The 20,811-nt window shown below is 38.1% G+C and overlaps 51 pseudogenes; all 51 read right to left on the bottom strand.

Moving 5' to 3' along the window:
• Positions 1-54: 54 nt before the first annotated feature.
• LOC124346088 lies at positions 55-173 on the bottom strand (annotated as a pseudogene).
• Positions 174-457: 284 nt separating this feature from the next.
• LOC124346169 lies at positions 458-576 on the bottom strand (annotated as a pseudogene).
• A 284-nt stretch (positions 577-860) lies between these two features.
• On the bottom strand, positions 861-979 carry LOC124346087 (annotated as a pseudogene).
• Positions 980-1,263: 284 nt separating this feature from the next.
• Positions 1,264-1,382, bottom strand: LOC124345191 (annotated as a pseudogene).
• Positions 1,383-1,666: 284 nt separating this feature from the next.
• LOC124346085 lies at positions 1,667-1,785 on the bottom strand (annotated as a pseudogene).
• Positions 1,786-2,069: 284 nt separating this feature from the next.
• LOC124345190 lies at positions 2,070-2,188 on the bottom strand (annotated as a pseudogene).
• Positions 2,189-2,472: 284 nt separating this feature from the next.
• Positions 2,473-2,591, bottom strand: LOC124346084 (annotated as a pseudogene).
• Positions 2,592-2,875: 284 nt separating this feature from the next.
• Positions 2,876-2,994, bottom strand: LOC124346167 (annotated as a pseudogene).
• Positions 2,995-3,679: 685 nt separating this feature from the next.
• Positions 3,680-3,798, bottom strand: LOC124346083 (annotated as a pseudogene).
• Positions 3,799-4,082: 284 nt separating this feature from the next.
• Positions 4,083-4,201, bottom strand: LOC124345189 (annotated as a pseudogene).
• A 284-nt stretch (positions 4,202-4,485) lies between these two features.
• On the bottom strand, positions 4,486-4,604 carry LOC124346082 (annotated as a pseudogene).
• A 284-nt stretch (positions 4,605-4,888) lies between these two features.
• LOC124346123 lies at positions 4,889-5,007 on the bottom strand (annotated as a pseudogene).
• A 283-nt stretch (positions 5,008-5,290) lies between these two features.
• LOC124345258 lies at positions 5,291-5,409 on the bottom strand (annotated as a pseudogene).
• Positions 5,410-5,693: 284 nt separating this feature from the next.
• LOC124345188 lies at positions 5,694-5,812 on the bottom strand (annotated as a pseudogene).
• A 284-nt stretch (positions 5,813-6,096) lies between these two features.
• On the bottom strand, positions 6,097-6,215 carry LOC124346166 (annotated as a pseudogene).
• A 284-nt stretch (positions 6,216-6,499) lies between these two features.
• On the bottom strand, positions 6,500-6,618 carry LOC124346081 (annotated as a pseudogene).
• Positions 6,619-6,902: 284 nt separating this feature from the next.
• LOC124346122 lies at positions 6,903-7,021 on the bottom strand (annotated as a pseudogene).
• A 283-nt stretch (positions 7,022-7,304) lies between these two features.
• Positions 7,305-7,423, bottom strand: LOC124345257 (annotated as a pseudogene).
• Positions 7,424-7,707: 284 nt separating this feature from the next.
• LOC124346079 lies at positions 7,708-7,826 on the bottom strand (annotated as a pseudogene).
• A 284-nt stretch (positions 7,827-8,110) lies between these two features.
• Positions 8,111-8,229, bottom strand: LOC124345187 (annotated as a pseudogene).
• A 284-nt stretch (positions 8,230-8,513) lies between these two features.
• Positions 8,514-8,632, bottom strand: LOC124346121 (annotated as a pseudogene).
• A 283-nt stretch (positions 8,633-8,915) lies between these two features.
• On the bottom strand, positions 8,916-9,034 carry LOC124345256 (annotated as a pseudogene).
• Positions 9,035-9,318: 284 nt separating this feature from the next.
• On the bottom strand, positions 9,319-9,437 carry LOC124346078 (annotated as a pseudogene).
• A 284-nt stretch (positions 9,438-9,721) lies between these two features.
• LOC124345186 lies at positions 9,722-9,840 on the bottom strand (annotated as a pseudogene).
• Positions 9,841-10,124: 284 nt separating this feature from the next.
• LOC124344664 lies at positions 10,125-10,243 on the bottom strand (annotated as a pseudogene).
• A 284-nt stretch (positions 10,244-10,527) lies between these two features.
• On the bottom strand, positions 10,528-10,646 carry LOC124345185 (annotated as a pseudogene).
• A 284-nt stretch (positions 10,647-10,930) lies between these two features.
• LOC124344662 lies at positions 10,931-11,049 on the bottom strand (annotated as a pseudogene).
• A 284-nt stretch (positions 11,050-11,333) lies between these two features.
• On the bottom strand, positions 11,334-11,452 carry LOC124345881 (annotated as a pseudogene).
• Positions 11,453-11,736: 284 nt separating this feature from the next.
• Positions 11,737-11,855, bottom strand: LOC124345796 (annotated as a pseudogene).
• A 284-nt stretch (positions 11,856-12,139) lies between these two features.
• Positions 12,140-12,258, bottom strand: LOC124345184 (annotated as a pseudogene).
• Positions 12,259-12,542: 284 nt separating this feature from the next.
• LOC124346466 lies at positions 12,543-12,661 on the bottom strand (annotated as a pseudogene).
• Positions 12,662-12,945: 284 nt separating this feature from the next.
• Positions 12,946-13,064, bottom strand: LOC124345182 (annotated as a pseudogene).
• A 284-nt stretch (positions 13,065-13,348) lies between these two features.
• On the bottom strand, positions 13,349-13,467 carry LOC124345694 (annotated as a pseudogene).
• A 284-nt stretch (positions 13,468-13,751) lies between these two features.
• LOC124346465 lies at positions 13,752-13,870 on the bottom strand (annotated as a pseudogene).
• A 284-nt stretch (positions 13,871-14,154) lies between these two features.
• On the bottom strand, positions 14,155-14,273 carry LOC124345693 (annotated as a pseudogene).
• A 284-nt stretch (positions 14,274-14,557) lies between these two features.
• LOC124346464 lies at positions 14,558-14,676 on the bottom strand (annotated as a pseudogene).
• A 284-nt stretch (positions 14,677-14,960) lies between these two features.
• LOC124345181 lies at positions 14,961-15,079 on the bottom strand (annotated as a pseudogene).
• A 284-nt stretch (positions 15,080-15,363) lies between these two features.
• LOC124345560 lies at positions 15,364-15,482 on the bottom strand (annotated as a pseudogene).
• A 284-nt stretch (positions 15,483-15,766) lies between these two features.
• LOC124346463 lies at positions 15,767-15,885 on the bottom strand (annotated as a pseudogene).
• A 284-nt stretch (positions 15,886-16,169) lies between these two features.
• Positions 16,170-16,288, bottom strand: LOC124346077 (annotated as a pseudogene).
• Positions 16,289-16,571: 283 nt separating this feature from the next.
• On the bottom strand, positions 16,572-16,690 carry LOC124345559 (annotated as a pseudogene).
• Positions 16,691-16,974: 284 nt separating this feature from the next.
• On the bottom strand, positions 16,975-17,093 carry LOC124346462 (annotated as a pseudogene).
• A 284-nt stretch (positions 17,094-17,377) lies between these two features.
• LOC124346076 lies at positions 17,378-17,496 on the bottom strand (annotated as a pseudogene).
• A 284-nt stretch (positions 17,497-17,780) lies between these two features.
• LOC124344661 lies at positions 17,781-17,899 on the bottom strand (annotated as a pseudogene).
• A 284-nt stretch (positions 17,900-18,183) lies between these two features.
• On the bottom strand, positions 18,184-18,302 carry LOC124345315 (annotated as a pseudogene).
• A 284-nt stretch (positions 18,303-18,586) lies between these two features.
• On the bottom strand, positions 18,587-18,705 carry LOC124346461 (annotated as a pseudogene).
• A 284-nt stretch (positions 18,706-18,989) lies between these two features.
• On the bottom strand, positions 18,990-19,108 carry LOC124346075 (annotated as a pseudogene).
• Positions 19,109-19,391: 283 nt separating this feature from the next.
• On the bottom strand, positions 19,392-19,510 carry LOC124345558 (annotated as a pseudogene).
• A 284-nt stretch (positions 19,511-19,794) lies between these two features.
• LOC124346459 lies at positions 19,795-19,913 on the bottom strand (annotated as a pseudogene).
• Positions 19,914-20,197: 284 nt separating this feature from the next.
• LOC124346074 lies at positions 20,198-20,316 on the bottom strand (annotated as a pseudogene).
• Positions 20,317-20,600: 284 nt separating this feature from the next.
• LOC124344660 lies at positions 20,601-20,719 on the bottom strand (annotated as a pseudogene).
• Positions 20,720-20,811: the final 92 nt, after the last annotated feature.

The raw sequence follows: 20,811 nt of genomic DNA, 5'->3' as shown, positions 1-20,811 counted from the left end.
ATCGTGATTGAAAAAAAATTTCAAGAAATTTGTTATTGAAAACAAACTATTCATCGCCAACGACATTCCGTATTCCCAAGCGGTCACCCTTCCAAGAGCTAACGGGACTCGACGTAACTTAACTTCTGGGAGCTGACGAGACCAGGTGCGTTCTACGTGATATGGCCGTTGACATTCAAAAATGAAAATTTACCCTCCCAGTCCCAATGGATGAATAGAAAATCACTTCAAAGTGATTGAAATGTTTGTTCATTGAATTCGGACTGGTAACCATCGCGAATAAAAAAACGCGATAAACTTTGAAAAACTCTCAATGGAATTCATCCAGAATCATTCCTATAGATGAATTGAACCTATCCCTGTGTCATTGAAATTTTTGATCGACGAATTTGGACTGGTAACCATCGTGATTGAAAAAAAATTTCAAGAAATTTGTTATTGAAAACAAACTATTCATCGCCAACGACATTCCGTATTCCCAAGCGGTCACCCTTCCAAGAGCTAACGGGACTCGACGTAACTTAACTTCTGGGAGCTGACGAAACCAGGTGCGTTCTACGTGATATGGCCGTTGACATTCAAAAATGAAAATTTACCCTCCCAGTCCCAATGGATGAATAGAAAATCACTTCAAAGTGATTGAAATGTTTGTTCATTGAATTCGGACTGGTAACCATCGCGAATAAAAAAACGCGATAAACTTTGAAAAACTCTCAATGGAATTCATCCAGAATCATTCCTATAGATGAATTGAACCTATCCCTGTGTCATTGACATTTTTGATCTACGAATTTGGACTGGTAACCATCGTGATTGAAAAAAAATTTCAAGAAATTTGTTATTGAAAACAAACTATTCATCGCCAACGACATTCCGTATTCCCAAGCGGTCACCCTTCCAAGAGCTAACGGGACTCGACGTAACTTAACTTCTGGGAGCTGACGAGACCAGGTGCGTTCTACGTGATATGGCCGTTGACATTCAAAAATGAAAATTTACCCTCCCAGTCCCAATGGATGAATAGAAAATCACTTCAAAGTGATTGAAATGTTTGTCCATTGAATTCGGACTGGTAACCATCGCGAATAAAAAATCGCGATAAACTTTGAAAAACTCTCAATGGAATTCATCCAGAATCATTCCTATAGATGAATTGAACCTATCCCTGTGTCATTGAAATTTTTGATCTACGAATTTGGACTGGTAACCATTGTGATTGAAAAAAAATTTCAAGAAATTTGTTATTGAAAACAAACTATTCATCGCCAACGACATTCCGTATTCCCAAGCGGTCACCCTTCCAAGTACTAACGGGACTCGACGTAACTTAACTTCTGGGAGCTGACGAGACCAGGTGCGTTCTACGTGATATGGCCGTTGACATTCAAAAATGAAAATTTACCCTCCCAGTCCCAATGGATGAATAGAAAATCACTTCAAAGTGATTGAAATGTTTGTTCATTGAATTCGGACTGGTAACCATCGCGAATAAAAAAACGCGATAAACTTTGAAAAACTCTCAATGGAATTCATCCAGAATCATTCCTATAGATGAATTGAACCTATCCCTGTGTCATTGAAATTTTTGATCGACGAATTTGGACTGGTAACCATCGTGATTGAAAAAAAATTTCAAGAAATTTGTTATTGAAAACAAACTATTCATCGCCAACGACATTCCGTATTCCCAAGCGGTCACCCTTCCAAGAGCTAACGGGACTCGACGTAACTTAACTTCTGGGAGCTGACGAGACCAGGTGCGTTCTACGTGATATGGCCGTTGACATTCAAAAATGAAAATTTACCCTCCCAGTCCCAATGGATGAATAGAAAATCACTTCAAAGTGATTGAAATGTTTGTCCATTGAATTCGGACTGGTAACCATCGCGAATAAAAAATCGCGATAAACTTTGAAAAACTCTCAATGGAATTCATCCAGAATCATTCCTATAGATGAATTGAACCTATCCCTGTGTCATTGAAATTTTTGATCTACGAATTTGGACTGGTAACCATTGTGATTGAAAAAAAATTTCAAGAAATTTGTTATTGAAAACAAACTATTCATCGCCAACGACATTCCGTATTCCCAAGCGGTCACCCTTCCAAGTACTAACGGGACTCGACGTAACTTAACTTCTGGGAGCTGACGAGACCAGGTGCGTTCTACGTGATATGGCCGTTGACATTCAAAAATGAAAATTTACCCTCCCAGTCCCAATGGATGAATAGAAAATCACTTCAAAGTGATTGAAATGTTTGTTCATTGAATTCGGACTGGTAACCATCGCGAATAAAAAAACGCGATAAACTTTGAAAAACTCTCAATGGAATTCATCCAGAATCATTCCTATAGATGAATTGAACCTATCCCTGTGTCATTGAAATTTTTGATCGACGAATTTGGACTGGTAACCATCGTGATTGAAAAAAAATTTCAAGAAATTTGTTATTGAAAACAAACTATTCATCGCCAACGACATTCCGTATTCCCAAGCGGTCACCCTTCCAAGAGCTAACGGGACTCGACGTAACTTAACTTCTGGGAGCTGACGAGACCAGGTGCGTTCTACGTGATATGGCCGTTGACATTCAAAAATGAAAATTTACCCTCCCAGTCCCAATGGATGAATAGAAAATCACTTCAAAGTGATTGAAATGTTTGTTCATTGAATTCGGACTGGTAACCATCGCGAATAAAAAAACGCGATAAACTTTGAAAAACTCTCAATGGAATTCATCCAGAATCATTCCTATAGATGAATTGAACCTATCCCTGTGTCATTGAAATTTTTGATCGACGAATTTGGACTGGTAACCATCGTGATTGAAAAAAAATTTCAAGAAATTTGTTATTGAAAACAAACTATTCATCGCCAACGACATTCCGTATTCCCAAGCGGTCACCCTTCCAAGAGCTAACGGGACTCGACGTAACTTAACTTCTGGGAGCTGACGAAACCAGGTGCGTTCTACGTGATATGGCCGTTGACATTCAAAAATGAAAATTTACCCTCCCAGTCCCAATGGATGAATAGAAAATCACTTCAAAGTGATTGAAATGTTTGTTCATTGAATTCGGACTGGTAACCATCGCGAATAAAAAAACGCGATAAACTTTGAAAAACTCTCAATGGAATTCATCCAGAATCATTCCTATAGATGAATTGAACCTATCCCTGTGTCATTGAAATTTTTGATCGACGAATTTGGACTGGTAACCATCGTGATTGAAAAAAAATTTCAAGAAATTTGTTATTGAAAACAAACTATTCATCGCCAACGACATTCCGTATTCCCAAGCGGTCACCCTTCCAAGAGCTAACGGGACTCGACGTAACAACTTCTGGGAGCTGACGAGACCAGGTGCGTTCTACGTGATATGGCCGTTGACATTCAAAAATGAAAATTTACCCTCCCAGTCCCAATGGATGAATAGAAAATCACTTCAAAGTGATAGAAATGTTTGTTCATTGAATTTGGACTGGTAACCATCGCGAATAAAAAAACGCGATAAACTTTGAAAAACTCTCAATGGAATTCATCCAGAATCATTCCTATAGATGAATTGAACCTATCCCTGTGTCATTGAAATTTTTGATCTACGAATTTGGACTGGTAACCATCGTGATTGAAAAAAAATTTCAAGAAATTTGTTATTGAAAACAAACTATTCATCGCCAACGACATTCCGTATTCCCAAGCGGTCACCCTTCCAAGAGCTAACGGGACTCGACGTAACTTAACTTCTGGGAGCTGACGAGACCAGGTGCGTTCTACGTGATATGGCCGTTGACATTCAAAAATGAAAATTTACCCTCCCAGTCCCAATGGATGAATAGAAAATCACTTCAAAGTGATTGAAATGTTTGTCCATTGAATTCGGACTGGTAACCATCGCGAATAAAAAATCGCGATAAACTTTGAAAAACTCTCAATGGAATTCATCCAGAATCATTCCTATAGATGAATTGAACCTATCCCTGTGTCATTGAAATTTTTGATCTACGAATTTGGACTGGTAACCATTGTGATTGAAAAAAAATTTCAAGAAATTTGTTATTGAAAACAAACTATTCATCGCCAACGACATTCCGTATTCCCAAGCGGTCACCCTTCCAAGTACTAACGGGACTCGACGTAACTTAACTTCTGGGAGCTGACGAGACCAGGTGCGTTCTACGTGATATGGCCGTTGACATTCAAAAATGAAAATTTACCCTCCCAGTCCCAATGGATGAATAGAAAATCACTTCAAAGTGATTGAAATGTTTGTTCATTGAATTCGGACTGGTAACCATCGCGAATAAAAAAACGCGATAAACTTTGAAAAACTCTCAATGGAATTCATCCAGAATCATTCCTATAGATGAATTGAACCTATCCCTGTGTCATTGAAATTTTTGATCGACGAATTTGGACTGGTAACCATCGTGATTGAAAAAAAATTTCAAGAAATTTGTTATTGAAAACAAACTATTCATCGCCAACGACATTCCGTATTCCCAAGCGGTCACCCTTCCAAGAGCTAACGGGACTCGACGTAACTTAACTTCTGGGAGCTGACGAGACCAGGTGCGTTCTACGTGATATGGCCGTTGACATTCAAAAATGAAAATTTACCCTCCCAGTCCCAATGGATGAATAGAAAATCACTTCAAAGTGATTGAAATGTTTGTTCATTGAATTCGGACTGGTAACCATCGCGAATAAAAAAACGCGATAAACTTTGAAAAACTCTCAATTGAATTCATCCAGAATCATTCCTATAGATGAATTGAACCTATCCCTGTGTCATTGAAATTTTTGATCTACGAATTTGGACTGGTAACCATCGTGATTGAAAAAAAATTTCAAGAAATTTGTTATTGAAAACAAACTATTCATCGCCAACGACATTCCGTATTCCCAAGCGGTCACCCTTCCAAGAGCTAATGGGACTCGACGTAACTTAACTTCTGGGAGCTGACGAGACCAGGTGCGTTCTACGTGATATGGCCGTTGACATTCAAAAATGAAAATTTACCCTCCCATTCCAAATGGATGAATAGAAAATCACTTCAAAGTGATTGAAATGTTTGTTCATTGAATTCGGACTGGTAACCATCGCGAATAAAAAACGCAATAAACTTTGAAAAACTCTCAATGGAATTCATCCAGAATCATTCCTATAGATGAATTGAACCTATCCCTGTGTCATTGAAATTTTTGATCTACGAATTTGGACTGGTAACCATTGTGATTGAAAAAAAATTTCAAGAAATTTGTTATTGAAAACAAACTATTCATCGCCAACGACATTCCGTATTCCCAAGCGGTCACCCTTCCAGGTACTAACGGGACTCGACGTAACTTAACTTCTGGGAGCTGACGAGACCAGGTGCGTTCTACGTGATATGGCCGTTGACATTCAAAAATGAAAATTTACCCTCCCAGTCCCAATGGATGAATAGAAAATCACTTCAAAGTGATAGAAATGTTTGTTCATTGAATTTGGACTGGTAACCATCGCGAATAAAAAAACGCGATAAACTTTGAAAAACTCTCAATTGAATTCATCCAGAATCATTCCTATAGATGAATTGAACCTATCCCTGTGTCATTGAAATTTTTGATCTACGAATTTGGACTGGTAACCATCGTGATTGAAAAAAAATTTCAAGAAATTTGTTATTGAAAACAAACTATTCATCGCCAACGACATTCCGTATTCCCAAGCGGTCACCCTTCCAAGTACTAACGGGACTCGACGTAACTTAACTTCTGGGAGCTGACGAGACCAGGTGCGTTCTACGTGATATGGCCGTTGACATTCAAAAATGAAAATTTACCCTCCCAGTCCCAATGGATGAATAGAAAATCACTTCAAAGTGATTGAAATGTTTGTTCATTGAATTCGGACTGGTAACCATCGCGAATAAAAAAACGCGATAAACTTTGAAAAACTCTCAATGGAATTCATCCAGAATCATTCCTATAGATGAATTGAACCTATCCCTGTGTCATTGAAATTTTTGATCGACGAATTTGGACTGGTAACCATCGTGATTGAAAAAAAATTTCAAGAAATTTGTTATTGAAAACAAACTATTCATCGCCAACGACATTCCGTATTCCCAAGCGGTCACCCTTCCAAGAGCTAACGGGACTCGACGTAACTTAACTTCTGGGAGCTGACGAAACCAGGTGCGTTCTACGTGATATGGCCGTTGACATTCAAAAATGAAAATTTACCCTCCCAGTCCCAATGGATGAATAGAAAATCACTTCAAAGTGATTGAAATGTTTGTTCATTGAATTCGGACTGGTAACCATCGCGAATAAAAAAACGCGATAAACTTTGAAAAACTCTCAATGGAATTCATCCAGAATCATTCCTATAGATGAATTGAACCTATCCCTGTGTCATTGAAATTTTTGATCGACGAATTTGGACTGGTAACCATCGTGATTGAAAAAAAATTTCAAGAAATTTGTTATTGAAAACAAACTATTCATCGCCAACGACATTCCGTATTCCCAAGCGGTCACCCTTCCAAGAGCTAACGGGACTCGACGTAACTTAACTTCTGGGAGCTGACGAGACCAGGTGCGTTCTACGTGATATGGCCGTTGACATTCAAAAATGAAAATTTACCCTCCCAGTCCCAATGGATGAATAGAAAATCACTTCAAAGTGATTGAAATGTTTGTTCATTGAATTCGGACTGGTAACCATCGCGAATAAAAAAACGCGATAAACTTTGAAAAACTCTCAATTGAATTCATCCAGAATCATTCCTATAGATGAATTGAACCTATCCCTGTGTCATTGAAATTTTTGATCTACGAATTTGGACTGGTAACCATCGTGATTGAAAAAAAATTTCAAGAAATTTGTTATTGAAAACAAACTATTCATCGCCAACGACATTCCGTATTCCCAAGCGGTCACCCTTCCAAGAGCTAATGGGACTCGACGTAACTTAACTTCTGGGAGCTGACGAGACCAGGTGCGTTCTACGTGATATGGCCGTTGACATTCAAAAATGAAAATTTACCCTCCCATTCCAAATGGATGAATAGAAAATCACTTCAAAGTGATTGAAATGTTTGTTCATTGAATTCGGACTGGTAACCATCGCGAATAAAAAACGCAATAAACTTTGAAAAACTCTCAATGGAATTCATCCAGAATCATTCCTATAGATGAATTGAACCTATCCCTGTGTCATTGAAATTTTTGATCTACGAATTTGGACTGGTAACCATTGTGATTGAAAAAAAATTTCAAGAAATTTGTTATTGAAAACAAACTATTCATCGCCAACGACATTCCGTATTCCCAAGCGGTCACCCTTCCAGGTACTAACGGGACTCGACGTAACTTAACTTCTGGGAGCTGACGAGACCAGGTGCGTTCTACGTGATATGGCCGTTGACATTCAAAAATGAAAATTTACCCTCCCAGTCCCAATGGATGAATAGAAAATCACTTCAAAGTGATAGAAATGTTTGTTCATTGAATTTGGACTGGTAACCATCGCGAATAAAAAAACGCGATAAACTTTGAAAAACTCTCAATTGAATTCATCCAGAATCATTCCTATAGATGAATTGAACCTATCCCTGTGTCATTGAAATTTTTGATCTACGAATTTGGACTGGTAACCATCGTGATTGAAAAAAAATTTCAAGAAATTTGTTATTGAAAACAAACTATTCATCGCCAACGACATTCCGTATTCCCAAGCGGTCACCCTTCCAAGAGCTAACGGGACTCGACGTAACTTAACTTCTGGGAGCTGACGAGACCAGGTGCGTTCTACGTGATATGGCCGTTGACATTCAAAAATGAAAATTTACCCTCCCAGTCCCAATGGATGAATAGAAAATCACTTCAAAGTGATTGAAATGTTTGTCCATTGAATTCGGACTGGTAACCATCGCGAATAAAAAAAAGCGATAAACTTTGAAAAACTCTCAATGGAATTCATCCAGAATCATTCCTATAGATGAATTGAACCTATCCCTGTGTCATTGAAATTTTTGATCTACGAATTTGGACTGGTAACCATTGTGATTGAAAAAAAATTTCAAGAAATTTGTTATTGAAAACAAACTATTCATCGCCAACGACATTCCGTATTCCCAAGCGGTCACCCTTCCAAGTACTAACGGGACTCGACGTAACTTAACTTCTGGGAGCTGACGAGACCAGGTGCGTTCTACGTGATATGGCCGTTGACATTCAAAAATGAAAATTTACCCTCCCAGTCCCAATGGATGAATAGAAAATCACTTCAAAGTGATAGAAATGTTTGTTCATTGAATTTGGACTGGTAACCATCGCGAATAAAAAAACGCGATAAACTTTGAAAAACTCTCAATGGAATTCATCCAGAATCATTCCTATAGATGAATTGAACCTATCCCTGTGTCATTGAAATTTTTGATCTACGAATTTGGACTGGTAACCATCGTGATTGAAAAAAAATTTCAAGAAATTTGTTATTGAAAACAAACTATTCATCGCCAACGACATTCCGTATTCCCAAGCGGTCACCCTTCCAAGAGCTAATGGGACTCGACGTAACTTAACTTCTGGGAGCTGACGAGACCAGGTGCGTTCTACGTGATATGGCCGTTGACATTCAAAAATGAAAATTTACCCTCCCATTCCAAATGGATGAATAGAAAATCACTTCAAAGTGATTGAAATGTTTGTTCATTGAATTCGGACTGGTAACCATCGCGAATAAAAAACGCGATAAACTTTGAAAAACTCTCAATGGAATTCATCCAGAATCATTCCTATAGATGAATTGAACCTATCCCTGTGTCATTGAAATTTTTGATCTACGAATTTGGACTGGTAACCATTGTGATTGAAAAAAAATTTCAAGAAATTTGTTATTGAAAACAAACTATTCATCGCCAACGACATTCCGTATTCCCAAGCGGTCACCCTTCCAGGTACTAACGGGACTCGACGTAACTTAACTTCTGGGAGCTGACGAGACCAGGTGCGTTCTACGTGATATGGCCGTTGACATTCAAAAATGAAAATTTACCCTCCCAGTCCCAATGGATGAATAGAAAATCACTTCAAAGTGATAGAAATGTTTGTTCATTGAATTTGGACTGGTAACCATCGCGAATAAAAAAACGCGATAAACTTTGAAAAACTCTCAATGGAATTCATCCAGAATCATTCCTATAGATGAATTGAACCTATCCCTGTGTCATTGAAATTTTTGATCTACGAATTTGGACTGGTAACCATCGTGATTGAAAAAAAATTTCAAGAAATTTGTTATTGAAAACAAACTATTCATCGCCAACGACATTCCGTATTCCCAAGCGGTCACCCTTCCAAGAGCTAACGGGACTCGACGTAACTTAACTTCTGGGAGCTGACGAGACCAGGTGCGTTCTACGTGATATGGCCGTTGACATTCAAAAATGAAAATTTACCCTCCCAGTCCCAATGGATGAATAGAAAATCACTTCAAAGTGATTGAAATGTTTGTCCATTGAATTCGGACTGGTAACCATCGCGAATAAAAAAAAGCGATAAACTTTGAAAAACTCTCAATGGAATTCATCCAGAATCATTCCTATAGATGAATTGAACCTATCCCTGTGTCATTGAAATTTTTGATCTACGAATTTGGACTGGTAACCATTGTGATTGAAAAAAAATTTCAAGAAATTTGTTATTGAAAACAAACTATTCATCGCCAACGACATTCCGTATTCCCAAGCGGTCACCCTTCCAAGTACTAACGGGACTCGACGTAACTTAACTTCTGGGAGCTGACGAGACCAGGTGCGTTCTACGTGATATGGCCGTTGACATTCAAAAATGAAAATTTACCCTCCCAGTCCCAATGGATGAATAGAAAATCACTTCAAAGTGATAGAAATGTTTGTTCATTGAATTTGGACTGGTAACCATCGCGAATAAAAAAACGCGATAAACTTTGAAAAACTCTCAATGGAATTCATCCAGAATCATTCCTATAGATGAATTGAACCTATCCCTTTGTCATTGAAATTTTTGATCTACGAATTTGGACTGGTAACCATCGTGATTGAAAAAAAATTTCAAGAAATTTGTTATTGAAAACAAACTATTCATCGCCAACGACATCCCGTATTCCCAAGCGGTCACCCTTCCAAGTACTAACGGGACTCGACGTAACTTAACTTCTGGGAGCTAACGAGACCAGGTGCGTTCTACGTGATATGGCCGTTGACATTCAAAAATGAAAATTTACCCTCCCAGTCCCAATGGATGAATAGAAAATCACTTCAAAGTGATTGAAATGTTTGTCCATTGAATTCGGACTGGTAACCATCGCGAATAAAAAATCGCGATAAACTTTGAAAAACTCTCAATGGAATTCATCCAGAATCATTCCTATAGATGAATTGAACCTATCCCTGTGTCATTGAAATTTTTGATCTACGAATTTGGACTGGTAACCATTGTGATTGAAAAAAAATTTCAAGAAATTTGTTATTGAAAACAAACTATTCATCGCCAACGACATTCCGTATTCCCAAGCGGTCACCCTTCCAAGTACTAACGGGACTCGACGTAACTTAACTTCTGGGAGCTGACGAGACCAGGTGCGTTCTACGTGATATGGCCGTTGACATTCAAAAATGAAAATTTATACTCCCAGTCCCAATGGATGAATAGAAAATCACTTCAAAGTGATTGAAATGTTTGTTCATTGAATTCGGACTGGTAACCATCGCGAATAAAAAAACGCGATAAACTTTGAAAAACTCTCAATGGAATTCATCCAGAATCATTCCTATAGATGAATTGAACCTATCCCTTTGTCATTGAAATTTTTGATCTACGAATTTGGACTGGTAACCATCGTGATTGAAAAAAAATTTCAAGAAATTTGTTATTGAAAACAAACTATTCATCGCCAACGACATCCCGTATTCCCAAGCGGTCACCCTTCCAAGTACTAACGGGACTCGACGTAACTTAACTTCTGGGAGCTAACGAGACCAGGTGCGTTCTACGTGATATGGCCGTTGACATTCAAAAATGAAAATTTACCCTCCCAGTCCCAATGGATGAATAGAAAATCACTTCAAAGTGATTGAAATGTTTGTCCATTGAATTCGGACTGGTAACCATCGCGAATAAAAAATTGCGATAAACTTTGAAAAACTCTCAATGGAATTCATCCAGAATCATTCCTATAGATGAATTGAACCTATCCCTGTGTCATTGAAATTTTTGATCTACGAATTTGGACTGGTAACCATTGTGATTGAAAAAAAATTTCAAGAAATTTGTTATTGAAAACAAACTATTCATCGCCAACGACATTCCGTATTCCCAAGCGGTCACCCTTCCAAGTACTAACGGGACTCGACGTAACTTAACTTCTTGGAGCTGACGAGACCAGGTGCGTTCTACGTGATATGGCCGTTGACATTCGAAAATGAAAATTTATCCTCCCAGTCCCAATGGATGAATAGAAAATCACTTCAAAGTGATTGAAATGTTTGTTCATTGAATTCGGACTGGTAACCATCGCGAATAAAAAAACGCGATAAACTTTGAAAAACTCTCAATGGAATTCATCCAGAATCATTCCTATAGATGAATTGAACCTATCCCTGTGTCATTGAAATTTTTTATCTACGAATTTCGACTGGTAACCATTGTGATTGAAAAAAAATTTCAAGAAATTTGTTATTGAAAACAAACTATTCATCGCCAACGACATTCCGTATTCCCAAGCGGTCACCCTTCCAAGTACTAACGGGACTCGACGTAACTTAACTTCTGGGAGCTGACGAGACCAGGTGCGTTCTACCTGATATGGCCGTTGACATTCACAAACGAAAATTTACCCTCCCAGTCCCAATGGATGAATAGAAAATCACTTCAAAGTGATTGAAATGTTTGTTCATTGAATTTGGACTGGTAACCATCGCGAATAAAAAAACGCGATAAACTTTGAAAAACTCTCAATGGAATTCATCCAGAATCATTCCTATAGATGAATTGAACCTATCCCTGTGTCATTGAAATTTTTGATCTACGAATTTGGACTGGTAACCATTGTGATTGAAAAAAAATTTCAAGAAATTTGTTATTGAAAACAAACTATTCATCGCCAACGACATTCCGTATTCCCAAGCGGTCACCCTTCCAAGTACTAACGGGACTCGACGTAACTTAACTTCTGGGAGCTGACGAGACCAGGTGCGTTCTACGTGATATGGCCGTTGACATTCAAAAATGAAAATTTACCCTCCCAGTCCCAATGGATGAATAGAAAATCACTTCAAAGTGATTGAAATGTTTGTTCATTGAATTCGGACTGGTAACCATCGCGAATAAAAAAACGCGATAAACTTTGAAAAACTCTCAATGGAATTCATCCAGAATCATTCCTATAGATGAATTGAACCTATCCCTTTGTCATTGAAATTTTTGATCTACGAATTTGGACTGGTAACCATCGTGATTGAAAAAAAATTTCAAGAAATTTGTTATTGAAAACAAACTATTCATCGCCAACGACATCCCGTATTCCCAAGCGGTCACCCTTCCAAGTACTAACGGGACTCGACGTAACTTAACTTCTGGGAGCTGACGAGACCAGGTGCGTTCTACGTGATATGGCCGTTGACATTCACAAATGAAAATTTACCCTCCCAGTCCCAATGGATGAATAGAAAATCACTTCAAACTGATTGAAATGTTTGTTCATTGAATTTGGACTGGTAACCATCGCGAATAAAAAAACGCGATAAACTTTGAAAAACTCTCAATGGAATTCATCCAGAATCATTCCTATAGATGAATTGAACCTATCCCTGTGTCATTGAAATTTTTGATCTACGAATTTGGACTGGTAACCATTGTGATTGAAAAAAAATTTCAAGAAATTTGTTATTGAAAACAAACTATTCATCGCCAACGACATTCCGTATTCCCAAGCGGTCACCCTTCCAAGTACTAACGGGACTCGACGTAACTTAACTTCTGGGAGCTGACGAGACCAGGTGCGTTCTACGTGATATGGCCGTTGACATTCAAAAATGAAAATTTACCCTCCCAGTCCCAATGGATGAATAGAAAATCACTTCAAAGTGATTGAAATGTTTGTTCATTGAATTCGGACTGGTAACCATCGCGAATAAAAAAACGCGATAAACTTTGAAAAACTCTCAATGGAATTCATCCAGAATCATTCCTATAGATGAATTGAACCTATCCCTGTGTCATTGAAATTTTTGATCTACGAATTTGGACTGGTAACCATTGTGATTGAAAAAAAATTTCAAGAAATTTGTTATTGAAAACAAACTATTCATCGCTAACGACATTCCGTATTCCCAAGCGGTCACCCTTCCAAGTACTAACGGGACTCGACGTAACTTAACTTCTGGGAGCTGACGAGACCAGGTGCGTTCTACGTGATATGGCCGTTGACATTCAAAAATGAAAATTTACCCTCCCAGTCCCAATGGATGAATAGAAAATCACTTCAAAGTGATTGAAATGTTTGTTCATTGAATTCGGACTGGTAACCATCGCGAATAAAAAAACGCGATAAACTTTGAAAAACTCTCAATGGAATTCATCCAGAATCATTCCTATAGATGAATTGAACCTATCCCTTTGTCATTGAAATTTTTGATCTACGAATTTGGACTGGTAACAATCGTGATTGAAAAAAAATTTAAAGAAATTTGTTATTGAAAACAAACTATTCATCGCCAACGACATCCCGTATTCCCAAGCGGTCACCCTTCCAAGTACTAACGGGACTCGACGTAACTTAACTTCTGGGAGCTGACGAGACCAGGTGCGTTCTACGTGATATGGCCGTTGACATTCAAAAATGAAAATTTACCCTCCCAGTCCCAATGGATGAATAGAAAATCACTTCAAAGTGATTGAAATGTTTGTTCATTGAATTCGGACTGGTAACCATCGCGAATAAAAAAACGCGATAAACTTTGAAAAACTCTCAATGGAATTCATCCAGAATCATTCCTATAGATGAATTGAACCTATCCCTGTGTCATTGAAATTTTTGATCTACGAATTTGGACTGGTAACCATTGTGATTGAAAAAAAATTTCAAGAAATTTGTTATTGAAAACAAACTATTCATCGCTAACGACATTCCGTATTCCCAAGCGGTCACCCTTCCAAGTACTAACGGGACTCGACGTAACTTAACTTCTGGGAGCTGACGAGACCAGGTGCGTTCTACGTGATATGGCCGTTGACATTCAAAAATGAAAATTTACCCTCCCAGTCCCAATGGATGAATAGAAAATCACTTCAAAGTGATTGAAATGTTTGTTCATTGAATTCGGACTGGTAACCATCGTGAATAAAAAAACGCGATAAACTTTGAAAAACTCTCAATGGAATTCATCCAGAATCATTCCTATAGATGAATTGAACCTATCCCTTTGTCATTGAAATTTTTGATCTACGAATTTGGACTGGTAACAATCGTGATTGAAAAAAAATTTAAAGAAATTTGTTATTGAAAACAAACTATTCATCGCCAACGACATCCCGTATTCCCAAGCGGTCACCCTTCCAAGTACTAACGGGACTCGACGTAACTTAACTTCTGGGAGCTGACGAGACCAGGTGCGTTCTACGTGATATGGCCGTTGACATTCAAAAATGAAAATTTACCCTCCCAGTCCCAATGGATGAATAGAAAATCACTTCAAAGTGATTGAAATGTTTGTTCATTGAATTCGGACTGGTAACCATCGCGAATAAAAAAACGCGATAAACTTTGAAAAACTCTCAATGGAATTCATCCAGAATCATTCCTATAGATGAATTGAACCTATCCCTGTGTCATTGAAATTTTTGATCTACGAATTTGGACTGGTAACCATTGTGATTGAAAAAAAATTTCAAGAAATTTGTTATTGAAAACAAACTATTCATCGCCAACGACATTCCGTATTCCCAAGCGGTCACCCTTCCAAGTACTAACGGGACTCGACGTAACTTAACTTCTGGGAGCTGACGAGACCAGGTGCGTTCTACGTGATATGGCCGTTGACATTCAAAAATGAAAATTTACCCTCCCAGTCCCAATGGATGAATAGAAAATCACTTCAAAGTGATAGAAATGTTTGTTCATTGAATTTGGACTGGTAACCATCGCGAATAAAAAAACGCGATAAACTTTGAAAAACTCTCAATGGAATTCATCCAGAATCATTCCTATAGATGAATTGAACCTATCCCTTTGTCATTGAAATTTTTGATCTACGAATTTGGACTGGTAACCATCGTGATTGAAAAAAAATTTCAAGAAATTTGTTATTGAAAACAAACTATTCATCGCCAACGACATTCCGTATTCCCAAGCGGTCGCCCTTCCAAGTACTAACGGGACTCGACGTAACTTAACTTCTGGGAGCTAACGAGACCAGGTGCGTTCTACGTGATATGGCCGTTGACATTCAAAAATGAAAATTTACCCTCCCAGTCCCAATGGATGAATAGAAAATCACTTCAAAGTGATTGAAATGTTTGTCCATTGAATTCGGACTGGTAACCATCGCGAATAAAAAAACGCGATAAACTTTGAAAAACTCTCAATGGAATTCATCCAGAATTATTCCTATAGATGAATTGAACCTATCCCTGTGTCATTGAAATTTTTGATCTACGAATTTGGACTGGTAACAATCGTGATTGAAAAAAAATTTAAAGAAATTTGTTATTGAAAACAAACTATTCATCGCCAACGACATCCCGTATTCCCAAGCGGTCACCCTTCCAAGTACTAACGGGACTCGACGTAACTTAACTTCTGGGAGCTGACGAGACCAGGTGCGTTCTACGTGATATGGCCGTTGACATTCAAAAATGAAAATTTACCCTCCCAGTCCCAATGGATGAATAGAAAATCACTTCAAAGTGATTGAAATGTTTGTTCATTGAATTCGGACTGGTAACCATCGCGAATAAAAAAACGCGATAAACTTTGAAAAACTCTCAATGGAATTCATCCAGAATCATTCCTATAGATGAATTGAACCTATCCCTTTGTCATTGAAATTTTTGATCTACGAATTTGGACTGGTAACCATCGTGATTGAAAAAAAATTTCAAGAAATTTGTTATTGAAAACAAACTATTCATCGCCAACGACATTCCGTATTCCCAAGCGGTCACCCTTCCAAGAGCTAACGGGACTCGACGTAACTTAACTTCTGGGAGCTGACGAGACCAGGTGCGTTCTACGTGATATGGCCGTTGACATTCAAAAATGAAAATTTACCCTCCCAGTCCCAATGGATGAATAGAAAATCACTTCAAAGTGATAGAAATGTTTGTTCATTGAATTTGGACTGGTAACCATCGCGAATAAAAAAACGCGATAAACTTTGAAAAACTCTCAATGGAATTCATCCAGAATCATTCCTATAGATGAATTGAACCTATCCCTTTGTCATTGAAATTTTTGATCTACGAATTTGGACTGGTAACCATCGTGATTGAAAAAAATTTCAAGAAATTTGTTATTGAAAACAAACTATTCATCGCCAACGACATTCCGTATTCCCAAGCGGTCGCCCTTCCAAGTACTAACGGGACTCGACGTAACTTAACTTCTGGGAGCTAACGAGACCAGGTGCGTTCTACGTGATATGGCCGTTGACATTCAAAAATGAAAATTTACCCTCCCAGTCCCAATGGATGAATAGAAAATCACTTCAAAGTGATTGAAATGTTTGTCCATTGAATTCGGACTGGTAACCATCGCGAATAAAAAAACGCGATAAACTTTGAAAAACTCTCAATGGAATTCATCCAGAATTATTCCTATAGATGAATTGAACCTATCCCTGTGTCATTGAAATTTTTGATCTACGAATTTGGACTGGTAACAATCGTGATTGAAAAAAAATTTAAAGAAATTTGTTATTGAAAACAAACTATTCATCGCCAACGACATCCCGTATTCCCAAGCGGTCACCCTTCCAAGTACTAACGGGACTCGACGTAACTTAACTTCTGGGAGCTGACGAGACCAGGTGCGTTCTACGTGATATGGCCGTTGACATTCAAAAATGAAAATTTACCCTCCCAGTCCCAATGGATGAATAGAAAATCACTTCAAAGTGATTGAAATGTTTGTTCATTGAATTCGGACTGGTAACCATCGCGAATAAAAAAACGCGATAAACTTTGAAAAACTCTCAATGGAATTCATCCAGAATCATTCCTATAGATGAATTGAACCTATCCCTTTGTCATTGAAATTTTTGATCTACGAATTTGGACTGGTAACCATCGTGATTGAAAAAAAATTTCAAGAAATTTGTTATTGAAAACAAACTATTCATCGCCAACGACATTCCGTATTCCCAAGCGGTCACCCTTCCAAGAGCTAACGGGACTCGACGTAACTTAACTTCTGGGAGCTGACGAGACCAGGTGCGTTCTACGTGATATGGCCGTTGACATTCAAAAATGAAAATTTACCCTCCCAGTCCCAATGGATGAATAGAAAATCACTTCAAAGTGATAGAAATGTTTGTTCATTGAATTTGGACTGGTAACCATCGCGAATAAAAAAACGCGATAAACTTTGAAAAACTCTCAATGGAATTCATCCAGAATCATTCCTATAGATGAATTGAACCTATCCCTTTGTCATTGAAATTTTTGATCTACGAATTTGGACTGGTAACCATCGTGATTGAAAAAAAATTTCAAGAAATTTGTTATTGAAAACAAACTATTCATCGCCAACGACATCCCGTATTCCCAAGCGGTCACCCTTCCAAGTACTAACGGGACTCGACGTAACTTAACTTCTGGGAGCTAACGAGACCAGGTGCGTTCTACGTGATATGGCCGTTGACATTCAAAAATGAAAATTTACCCTCCCAGTCCCAATGGATGAATAGAAAATCACTTCAAAGTGATTGAAATGTTTGTCCATTGAATTCGGACTGGTAACCATCGCGAATAAAAAATCGCGATAAACTTTGAAAAACTCTCAATGGAATTCATCCAGAATCATTCCTATAGATGAATTGAACCTATCCCTGTGTCATTGAAATTTTTGATCGACGAATTTGGACTGGTAACCATCGTGATTGAAAAAAAATTTCAAGAAATTTGTTATTGAAAACAAACTATTCATCGCCAACGACATTCCGTATTCCCAAGCGGTCACCCTTCCAAGTACTAACGGGACTCGACGTAACTTAACTTCTGGGAGCTAACGAGACCAGGTGCGTTCTACGTGATATGGCCGTTGACATTCAAAAATGAAAATTTACCCTCCCAGTCCCAATGGATGAATAGAAAATCACTTCAAAGTGATTGAAATGTTTGTCCATTGAATTCGGACTGGTAACCATCGCGAATAAAAAAACGCGATAAACTTTGAAAAACTCTCAATGGAATTCATCCAGAATTATTCCTATAGATGAATTGAACCTATCCCTGTGTCATTGAAATTTTTGATCTACGAATTTGGACTGGTAACAATCGTGATTGAAAAAAAATTTAAAGAAATTTGTTATTGAAAACAAACTATTCATCGCCAACGACATCCCGTATTCCCAAGCGGTCACCCTTCCAAGTACTAACGGGACTCGACGTAACTTAACTTCTGGGAGCTGACGAGACCAGGTGCGTTCTACGTGATATGGCCGTTGACATTCAAAAATGAAAATTTACCCTCCCAGTCCCAATGGATGAATAGAAAATCACTTCAAAGTGATTGAAATGTTTGTTCATTGAATTCGGACTGGTAACCATCGCGAATAAAAAAACGCGATAAACTTTGAAAAACTCTCAATGGAATTCATCCAGAATCATTCCTATAGATGAATTGAACCTATCCCTTTGTCATTGAAATTTTTGATCTACGAATTTGGACTGGTAACCATCGTGATTGAAAAAAAATGTCAAGAAATTTGTTATTGAAAACAAACTATTCATCGCCAACGACATTCCGTATTCCCAAGCGGTCACCCTTCCAAGAGCTAACGGGACTCGACGTAACTTAACTTCTGGGAGCTGACGAGACCAGGTGCGTTCTACGTGATATGGCCGTTGACATTCAAAAATGAAAATTTACCCTCCCAGTCCCAATAGATGAATAGAAAATCACTTCAAAGTGATAGAAATGTTTGTTCATTGAATTTGGACTGGTAACCATCGCGAATAAAAAAACGCGATAAACTTTGAAAAACTCTCAATGGAATTCATCCAGAATCATTCCTATAGATGAATTGAACCTATCCCTTTGTCATTGAAATTTTTGATCTACGAATTTGGACTGGTAACCATCGTGATTGAAAAAAATTTCAAGAAATTTGTTATTGAAAACAAACTATTCATCGCCAACGACATTCCGTATTCCCAAGCGGTCGCCCTTCCAAGTACTAACGGGACTCGACGTAACTTAACTTCTGGGAGCTAACGAGACCAGGTGCGTTCTACGTGATATGGCCGTTGACATTCAAAAATGAAAATTTACCCTCCCAGTCCCAATGGATGAATAGAAAATCACTTCAAAGTGATTGAAATGTTTGTCCATTGAATTCGGACTGGTAACCATCGCGAATAAAAAAACGCGATAAACTTTGAAAAACTCTCAATGGAATTCATCCAGAATTATTCCTATAGATGAATTGAACCTATCCCTGTGTCATTGAAATTTTTGATCTACGAATTTGGACTGGTAACAATCGTGATTGAAAAAAAATTTAAAGAAATTTGTTATTGAAAACAAACTATTCATCGCCAACGACATCCCGTATTCCCAAGCGGTCACCCTTCCAAGTACTAACGGGACTCGACGTAACTTAACTTCTGGGAGCTGACGAGACCAGGTGCGTTCTACGTGATATGGCCGTTGACATTCAAAAATGAAAATTTACCCTCCCAGTCCCAATGGATGAATAGAAAATCACTTCAAAGTGATTGAAATGTTTGTTCATTGAATTCGGACTGGTAACCATCGCGAATAAAAAAACGCGATAAACTTTGAAAAACTCTCAATGGAATTCATCCAGAATCATTCCTATAGATGAATTGAACCTATCCCTTTGTCATTGAAATTTTTGATCTACGAATTTGGACTGGTAACCATCGTGATTGAAAAAAAATTTCAAGAAATTTGTTATTGAAAACAAACTATTCATCGCCAACGACATTCCGTATTCCCAAGCGGTCACCCTTCCAAGAGCTAACGGGACTCGACGTAACTTAACTTCTGGGAGCTGACGAGACCAGGTGCGTTCTACGTGATATGGCCGTTGACATTCAAAAATGAAAATTTACCCTCCCAGTCCCAATGGATGAATAGAAAATCACTTCAAAGTGATAGAAATGTTTGTTCATTGAATTTGGACTGGTAACCATCGCGAATAAAAAAACGCGATAAACTTTGAAAAACTCTCAATGGAATTCATCCAGAATCATTCCTATAGATGAATTGAACCTATCCCTTTGTCATTGAAATTTTTGATCTACGAATTTGGACTGGTAACCATCGTGATTGAAAAAAAATTTCAAGAAATTTGTTATTGAAAACAAACTATTCATCGCCAACGACATCCCGTATTCCCAAGCGGTCACCCTTCCAAGTACTAACGGGACTCGACGTAACTTAACTTCTGGGAGCTAACGAGACCAGGTGCGTTCTACGTGATATGGCCGTTGACATTCAAAAATGAAAATTTACCCTCCCAGTCCCAATGGATGAATAGAAAATCACTTCAAAGTGATTGAAATGTTTGTTCATTGAATTCGGACT

Source organism: Daphnia pulicaria, chromosome 6, assembly GCF_021234035.1.
Source record: "Daphnia pulicaria isolate SC F1-1A chromosome 6, SC_F0-13Bv2, whole genome shotgun sequence".
NCBI classification, from domain to species: domain Eukaryota; kingdom Metazoa; phylum Arthropoda; class Branchiopoda; order Diplostraca; family Daphniidae; genus Daphnia; species Daphnia pulicaria.
This window is presented reverse-complemented; position numbering and strand designations above follow the sequence as displayed.